Consider the following 9813-nt stretch of genomic DNA (forward strand, 5'->3'; position numbering starts at 1 on the left):
CCAACCTATAATCATTACATTTTTTCTCTTACAAAAAGTCAAAAAAGTCAAAAAACTCTTCTTAAATGAGACTTTTTAACTTCAGATTAAAATAGTTAAAAAGCTAAAAAATTACAAAATCAATCCACTTTCAAAACGAACATAGTGTCTCACACATTATTCAGTGTATGAAGCTTTAAACTTATTAACAAAGGAGATGAGTCTAGATTGCTTATTATTATTATTTTTTTTTTTGTTTTGTTTTGATGCAATGGAAGTCGCCATTAACTGAATATTTAAGGGAAAAAATGTCTCATTTGATCTCATTTGGGGTTTTTACATTTAAGCACGTGTCTAACCCTATTGCTCCAATGCATTTAGGAGCTACACGATTAAGTGAAGTCTGCCCTAAAATGCAATGCTCCAAAACGAGTCCGGATCCTCAGTCGCCCTTGTCTGCCGCCTTTTCCTGTAGCGCCCCAAAGCGACGTCGTTTTGGGGCAACTTTTCAAGAAAAAAAAAAAACATAACTCAGAAATGGGGAAGAAAGAGAGCAGCGGCACCACCACCTCCCCGCCATTGTCGCCAGACCTTCAAGCAAAACCAGACCCTCTCTCTCTCTTCAACCCTTTGTTGTATCAGTCATAATCTTGAGCCCTAAACTGTTGTTCAAATGCAACTTTTTTTTGTCTTCAAAATACTCCCCCTCTCCTCAATCAAGGCTCCACACACCATCATGTCACCATAGTCAAAAATCTCACATGCATTCCACAGATTCGAAAAACAAAAACGCACACCAATTAAACCAAACCAAAAATCTTACAATTCGCAAATCATAAACCCATTATAAACCCTCAATTTAAGCTCCAACAGCCTGCTCATCAGAAAAGGAGGTAACTTCTTTGCAAAATCAATACTCACTCAGATCTGAATTACTCGGCAGCCTCCATACAATTGACTTGAGCTCTAAGGTACACCAAAGACCCACAAAACTATTTGAAATTATTTTCTTTTAATCAATCTTAAAAGAAATTATTTGAAATTATTTTCTTTTAATCAAATCGGTTTAATTCTGAATTCTCTGTTTCTGAATTGGGTGAATCGTGCTTGATTTGTTATAATGTGAATTTGATGGGTTTTGAGTTTGATACCTGGGTTTTGATTGTTTAGACATGAGTTTTCTATATGTTTATTTATTTTTTTGGTTTGTTATGTTGATGGAAACAATCAGAGATAGAGAAGAGGAAGGAAAGGTAGGCTGCGGCGAAGATGGAAGAGAGGAAGGGACGTTGGGCTGCGGCGGAGAGAGTAGGGAGGTGGTGGTGCCGTAGGTGAAGGAGGCCAAAGGTCGCCAGCTACAAGGGTCCCGGTGGTGTGGGTTACCCACCGCTGCTCTCTTTCTTTCCCATTTCTGAGTTTTGTTTGTGTTTTTTTTTTTTTTTTCTTGAAAAGTTGCCCCAAAACGACGTACGCTAAGGAAAAGGGCGGCAGACAAAGGCGACTGAGGATTCGGACTTGCTCCAAAACACACGATAATTAATTTTTAACACTACTAATCATAACATTTCACAGTCCAAAAACATATACAATTTGTTTAGTTTCAGTTTTTTGAATTTAATTTTTTTTAAATTAAGTTTTTTTATTTTTTTTATTTTTTTTTATTTTTAGTGAATATTTTTTAAATTTTAAGCAATATTTTTACTTTTTTTAGATGTACCTTATTTAGATGTATCTAAATAATAAATTATTTGTGAAAAAATATTTTTAAAAAATTAATAAATACATAAAAATATAAAAAATGTACTGAATTTTCATTTTTTTAATTATATTTTTGGTATTTAGTGAATTTTTTTATTAAAAAAAAACAAATATTGTACTTTCTAAGTGTATTTATGTTAAGTGTGTTTAAAAATTAAAAAATTCCTTAAAATATTAAAAAAAAATCATTGAAAACAAAAAAAATTAAAAACGAAAAAATAGAATTTCTTGAAAAGTAAATTCTGAAAATTGAAAACAAACACCTAAAAATGTAATTAATAATAGTAAATCAACACATGACTTACAATTACCTGAAAAATAATGTGGCATGGCACATAAAATTGACACATTGATGTGAGCACAGAGTTGTACAAATGCATGATGGTATAGCATTTTTTGTTTTTAATATATTTTTTGGGGGGTTTGATCAGAATGGTTTGGTGAAGTACGACATATGTAACAATTTCAGTCTAAAATCTAGAAACAAACACAAGTACATTGCCAAAGTACCAACATTAGAAAAATAAAAGAAAAAAAAAATTCAAGTCCTTGCTTGATTATACTGTACTTTGGGGTTGTAAAATATACCCTAGCTAGCTAGCTTTGTTTTACAATATGTCAATTGAAGGACATAGCAAAGAAAACAATAATTATATATATATATATAGAAAAATGCGGCAGACCCCCAGTAAAACAGACTCCCAGTGACCCCCAATGCCACGTGGCACTGGGTGATTGGAAGGAAAGAAAAAAAAAAGAGAAGGAAATTGGCCAATGAAAATGAGCTGGGGGTGCTGGGGGTGCCCCCAGCTGGGGGTCCCTAGCAGTTCTGATATATATATATATATATATATATATATATATATATATATATATGTTACGTCTCCAATTATATATGATAGGGGAGGAGGGTTTACATCATTTTCTGTTTTACAATATGTCAATTAAAAGACATAGCAAAGAAAATAATAATTATATATATATATATATATATATATATATATATATATTTATTGTAATTGTGACATCTCCATTTATATATGAAAGAGGAGGAGGTTTTACATCATTTTCTATTTTCCAATATGTCAATTAAAGGACATAGCAAAAAGACAATGTATATATATATATTTGTTGTAATTGTGACATCTCCATTTATATATGAAAACGGAGGAGGTTTTACATCATTTTCTGTTTTCCAATATGTCAATTAAAGGACATAGCAAAAAGACAATGTATATATATATAGGAAAATGATTGAGAGCCCTAAAAAAGTTGCCCCTAATACCTCTAATTTCCAATTTTGGAAACTGTTTTTTTTTTTTCTTTCTTTTTTCTTTTTTTTTTTTCTTTCTTTTTACCCGAAATGGAATTTCGAGCCATTCGGGGCTCTCCATTTCGGGCCCTCAATCACCGCCCATATATATATGTATATTTGTTGCAGTTATGACATCTCCAGTTAGATAGGGAGGGGAGGGAAGGGGGCGGTTTACATCATTTTCTGTAAAAATCACAATAGATAGTCCCAATTTCATTCACTCCATACATATAGTGGCTCCAATACTATTGACAATTATAGGACCATGGCATTTACATAATAGAACATTTGGACCACGTTGAATGTGGCAATAAAGCATTATTGGTGTGCCCTATGCGTAATAGACCTTGGCGTGACCTTTACCTTTGGTACCTCTCTCTCTCTCTCTCTCTCTCTCTCTCTTGTATGAGTCTTGCTTGGGTAATTAAAGTAATAGTATCAGGAATTGTTTGGAGTTTACTTATTTAATATAGTTTTTAATTTTTTATAAAAAAAATCTGTAAAAAATTAGATAAGTAATGTAATTTAAATAAATGAACTTATTTAAGGTTATTTTGAGAAGCATGTTAAAAATTGACTTTTTGATTTTTTTGATTTTTTTTTTAAAAAAACGTATAAAAAAATAATATGACCTAAAATAGATTAAAAGTTAAAAAATAATTTTTTGCTATCTTTTAATGCATTCTTAGGCAATCTCTCAAATTGTCCTGTGACATTTTTTATGTAGTACTTTCAACTAATTGCATTGCAAAAAACTTTGGAGATAGAACCATGTTAATCAACCTTCCCGGATAGTTAACAATAGTGGATGGCCAATCTGGTGAGTTTTGTGGTTGCTTATTTGTCAGGTGCACTAGACTCCAAGAGGCTGCCTAATAATTATTTGTCTTTCATATGAGACATAAAGAAAAAAAGAGAAAAAGAAACAATAGAAGTTATAATTGTTCGTGTGGTACTTTCAGCTAACAGTGTAGATGAAAATTTTACAGACACACGATTATATTAATTAACTTCTGTTGGATAGTTGAGAGATAGTGAATGACAAATGTCGCAAGTTATGTAATTTTACAGGCACACGATTATATTAATTGTTCGTGTGGTACTTTCAGCTAACAGTGTAGATAAAAATTTTACAGACACACGATTGGGAAGTTGGGTTTTGGATTTTTCTTTTTTTGTTTTGTTTTTTTTTCATGAAAAGATAAATTGGTTACAAAACTAAAAAAATAAATTCAAACAAAATATCACATTAAAACCTATAATTATTTCACTTTTTCTCTCACAAACATCACATCCAACCATAAAAAAACCTAACTATCTTTCTAAATACAAAAAAAAAAAATTCTCCAATAATATCCTACAACTAAAAAAATCTACAAAAAAACCTATTTCCCAAACACCCCTGTATAGACTTCAATAGATTACATAATAATTATTTGTCTTTCATGTAAGACATAAAAATTAAAAGGAGAGAAAGAGAAAGAATGGAAGTTACATGCAGACATAAGAGGACCGGAAAAGGAAACATGAAAGCAACATGGAAATTGAAGGGTGAAGATTTTCATGTATTATAACTTTTATTTTTATTTATTTACTTATTTTTTGGTGGAAGTGACATGTACCCACCTATGTTAGATAGGTGTATCATTTTCACAATTTTGTATTTTTGTATTTTTTTTATTTTTTGGATTAAGTGTTGTTTTTGTATTTGAAGTTGTTTAAGTCTACATACATTTAGCAGGTAAAACACATATTTGAAATTATTGAGTAGACCCAAATAACCATTTTATTTTTTTCGATCTAATGACGTGACTCCGACGTAACAACCGCTTTTGTTAACTCGCCCTTTTCTATCTCTTTCTCATTCTTGATTTTAAATTTCAAAATTATTTTCAAAGTCGTCTCTCTTTATATTCGCTCCTTCTCTTCTCTCTCTCTCTATTCGTTGTTGTCTCTCTTTCTCTTCGACCTCTCACTCCCCGACAAGCGCAGCCCCGCCGACGATCGACTTTCTCTCTCCGACCGAGCCTCTCTATCTCCCTCTATCCTCACTCCCGACGATCGACTCTCTTGCTTCTCGCTTCGCGTCAGTCCCGCCGAACAGTGGAGGACTCTTTGTCTTCTCTCCGACCAAGCCGATCGAGTCTATATCTTCTGTTGCCGACCGAGTCTCCGTTCCAAAGAGCGACTCGAACCAGTGACTCCAACATAGAGATATATAACTTACAAATTGATATAGGGTTAGGGCTTGTATGTATGTATGTATATATGCATGTGTCTCTGTATATATAACAGTATAACTTACAAATTGATTTAGGCATTGTAATATAGTGTCTGTGTATATGTAGCTGAGAAATTGATTTAGGGTTTGTACGTATGTTTCTGTGTATATATGACTTAGAAATTGATTTATGGCTTCTATATAATATTATAAATTGCTGACCATATTTCAGTTGAATTTCTGAAAAACCTTGATTTAAATCATGATACGAACTGGTTTCTTGAATTAGGGTTTAATTATTTTTTTTAAGGAAAAAAATAATAATAATAATAATCTGTTGTTGTTGTTGTTGATATATACTGAAAAGGGTCTGAGCATTCTGAAAACCTTGTTGTTGTTGTTGAGGTTAAGTCTAAGCATTCCGAAAAGGGTCTCTCTTTTTCTTTTTTTTTTGTAATCAGGGTATCTAGTTTTGATTTTATTGAATTCGACTAGGATTGCAATAATGCCACATTTGATATAAAGATTGTTTTGGGGGAGTTGGACATAATGAGATTATGGTTGTGGCCCTTGCGAAGGTCCACAATTTATAATTTTTAGTTTCAGGGCTTTAATTTTTTGGTCTACAAATTGCTAAGGATTGGCTCCTCAAAATAGTTTATCGTCTCATCACTACGCTATGTTTGGTAACTTAGGAGAGAAAAGAAAAGAAATGATTACTTAAGTAATAAGAGAAAAGAAAAGAAAAGAAATGATTGTAATTTCTCTCCTTTTTGTTTGGATAAGTAAGAAATAAAAGAAAAGAAATGATTTTAATTTCTCTCCTTCTTGTTTGGTTAAATTTCATTAAGAGAAAAGAAAAGAAATTATTTTATGTTATATTACCAAAATAACCTTTTTATATTTTCAATCATTTTATTTCTTTTATTTTTATAGGGGTAAAATTGGTATTATGAAAATATAAACATTTGTGGATTTCTTTTCTCTCCCAATCTCTCCACTTTTGGAAAGATTGAAAATAAGGGTTATGAGAGAAATGAGTTTCTCTCCATTTCTCTCTATTTCTCCCCATTTCTCTCCACTTTAGATAACCAAACAAGGAAGAGAAATACATTTCTCTCTATTTCTTTTCTTTTCTCTCCAAATCACTCAATCCAAACACAGTGTAAATGCACTATGAAATTAGTATTGTTTAGTGTTGGTTATGAATGGTATTCAATCGAATAGACCGTAAGTTATCAATTATTATCCAATTGCTCTGTTTCTAACTGGCCCCATTAGTTCTTCAATCTTTTTCCTATTTCTTGGCCCATTGAATGCCATAAGTAATTATCCAGACTCATACATTCATTGAACATCAGTTGAATTTCTTTTTTTGCATGTATCTCTAGTTTGAAACTGTCTGTCTCAAGTAAGTATAGAGTTCTGAACTGTATGTGATGCTTATTGATGTACTTTATCTGAATTGTAAGGAGGAAAGCTAAGAGCATATATCACTGCTACAAAAAGAAATTCCAATTCTCTGCAAATGGCATTGGTTGTAATTTGTGGGCAACCATGCAGTGGGAAGTCAACTTTTTTTTAAGTGTCAAAAATAAATATGAACTCATATTAATTTTTTTTTTAATATTTAACTTTTGTGGATGACTTTTATATTGTTTGGGGGAACAAAATTTGTTTGTTTTGTTTTGTTTATCATACAAGTAAGGAAATTGGTTTACTAATTGATAGGGGAGACTTGTACACTGTTTTTTTTTTTTTTTCCAATTATATGGCCCTATTTTTTAGACTGGGTATGCTTGTTCTCAAGGAGAGTAGGTTGTGTAAATTATTCAAATTTGGATTTATATTTTCGCAGATGTCAATTTCAAGTGTTAACGACAATACCTTAGATCAATTGACATATTGCAACAGAAATTGTCCTAAATGTCGAAAAAAAGCAACTATTTGAATTTCTGAGATGGAGTGAAACAAACGTTAGGCAATCATACACAGTTAGACAATCAAACGCTTTGTGCCGAGACTTGAAATTGCTTCTCAAAATCATACACAGTTAGGCAATCAAACGCTTTGTGTCGAGACTTGAAGTCAGCTTTCTTCTTTTTCTCTATCTTACTTCTCAAGGCATTATCATATTGTTCAACAAATTGCTTTAATGTAGTCTTTGAGTAGACATATCCATCAAAAAGGGCATTCATGCTTTCACTTCGTTGTGTAGTTGACGTGTCAGCCCAAAAAATGTCTTTGACATAGACAGGAACCCATCGATGTCGCTCATCATATAACACCCTAAACCACTAATTCTCATAAAGATTGAATTTTTGCAATCATCTCTTTCCATTTCATCTCAAATTCATGTTTTTTGAAAGTGTCATACACTGCATTTTGCAAATCCAACTTCATGGATTCATATTGGGAATACCCTTTTAATTTCTCCGAAATTTTCTTCATTATATGCCATAAACACCATCGATGTCAAGTATTTGGAAAGACAATTTCTATAGCATTTTGCATAGCTTTGCACTAATAAGTTACTATAACTTTTGGGAGATGATCTAACATGCAATTTAACCATGTTTTGAATAGCCAAACTAATGTATCAGTGTCTTCACTAGATAACAACCCACAACAAAGCAAAATCAGCTGTCCATGGTGGTTAACTCCTACAAACGGAGCAAATGGCATATCATATTGTTAGTGAGATAAGTTGTGTCAAATGAAATAACATCTCCAAATTCTTCATAAGCCACCCAACTCATTGCATCTACCCAAAACAAGTTTCTAATGCAAAAGTCAGTATCAACATCAATCATATAATAGAAACTCGAATTTTGTGCTTGCATCCTTAAATTTTTTTTTTTAAAGTGCATCGGAATCTCCTTCTCCAAGCCTTAATTTTCTAGCTCTGGTAATGTAATTCCTTGCACCTCGCTCATTAAATGTTAATGACTCCTAACCCCCAGCTTCATCAACCATTGAATGATAATTCCTAGACATCTCAATTCCTACTTGATTATTAATTTCTAATCTTCTCTTCACGGGAGTAAGAATTTTCTTATTCATTGCAAAATGACGTGAGTCGGTGGGAATCAAGTTATGATTATGCTCAAGGTTAACTGTGGTTAACAAAAATCTCTCATCCTTTTGTAGGCTCGCTCATACCCTTGCTTTGCAACCAATTTTTGTGGACAGAGATGACTTTAGAGGGTTTACTTCTGATATTTTGGTTCTCTTCCCCAATCGGGAACATTCAATCCCAAAGTATCTTAATTGCCCATCATAGCCAAAAACTTGTTTTTTATAAACTATAGAAAATCCAACATGTTTAGCAAATTTAGCATAAAATGTGTACACTTTTTGCTTTGAGCTAAATTGCATACCCCTCTTAGGTTCCTCAACTTCTTCACTCTCATTTAATAAAGGATTCTCACTACTATTTGAATCAATCTCCGTTTCTGCTCATTCAAAATTTAAACTGAAATGAAAAGATTTAAATTCAATTACAGTCTACATATCAAAATATTCATCAATATTACTTCTGGAAGCTCTGGAAAGGATTCATCAATATTGCAGTCTACATATCTAAATATGCATCAATTCACTCTCATTTAATAAAGGATTCTCACCACTATTTCAATCAATTCATCATGCAAGCTCTGTAAAATCAATTCATCACGCAAAATCAATTCATCAAAATCAATTCATCATCGATTAACCAGAGCTTAATTAGCATCATTCTCAAAATCCATAAATCTATATGTGTGTGTGTGTGTGTGTGTGTGTGTGTGTGTGTGTGTATAAGTATAGAGAGATAGAAGGACAAAAAATAGAGGACAGAGAAATTGACCTGGAAATGCTTTCAGAGCAAGAGAGGGATGAAGATCGGAGAGGGAGAAGGCAGTGGATGGTGAAGGAGGGAGAAGACGTCGGATAGTGAAGGAGATGGATGGCAGAGGACAAATCTGCAAATGCTTTCAAAGCGAGAGAGAGAAGACGGAGAGAGAGACAGCGAACGCCAGACGGTGGAGGAGGGAGAAGACGCCAGATGATGGAAGAGAGGGACGACAGATGAGAGATCTAAAGCTGAAATAGTTGGAATAGAGCTTGAAATTGGAACATCAATACCTCTGTTTTACATTTGAGTGAGATTTCTATTTTTATTTATTTATTTATTTATTTATTACACAGTGCTTGAAACACAAGCACTGTATATGCAAATGTGTTTCATCTTCCCTTGTTGGGTGCCAGCTGTTTAGAGTTGCTGGTTTCGATCTGTTGGTTTAGAGCTCTGAATCAGAATTGTTTTGTACTATATGCAATTAGAAGTGTTTTAGCCCTCTAATGCCACTCATGGTTGACTATACTCTTTTAAGGAATTATTTGAAATGATTTAAATAAGTATATTTTTTGACTTTTTACAAAAAAAAAATATTTAGAAAAATAAAAAAGTAATATGATCCAAATAAGTGCACTTATCTAAATAAATACACTTATTTAATCTATACCAAATAATGCCTTAGTTCTCATCAAAAAAAATATA

General features: G+C 32.5%; 1 long non-coding RNA gene across 1 annotated transcript; it reads left to right on the plus strand.

Moving 5' to 3' along the window:
• The first annotated feature begins 305 nt into the window (after window positions 1-305).
• LOC114279692 (uncharacterized) lies at window positions 306-1620 on the plus strand. Its single transcript, XR_003635381.2, has 2 exons — window positions 306-950; window positions 1211-1620. It is a non-coding gene; the product is annotated as an uncharacterized LOC114279692 (long non-coding RNA).
• Window positions 1621-9813: the final 8193 nt, after the last annotated feature.

The sequence above is a fragment of the Camellia sinensis genome, chromosome 13, assembly GCF_055761805.1.
Source record: "Camellia sinensis isolate YWXY chromosome 13, ASM5576180v1, whole genome shotgun sequence".
NCBI classification, from domain to species: Eukaryota; Viridiplantae; Streptophyta; class Magnoliopsida; order Ericales; family Theaceae; genus Camellia; species Camellia sinensis.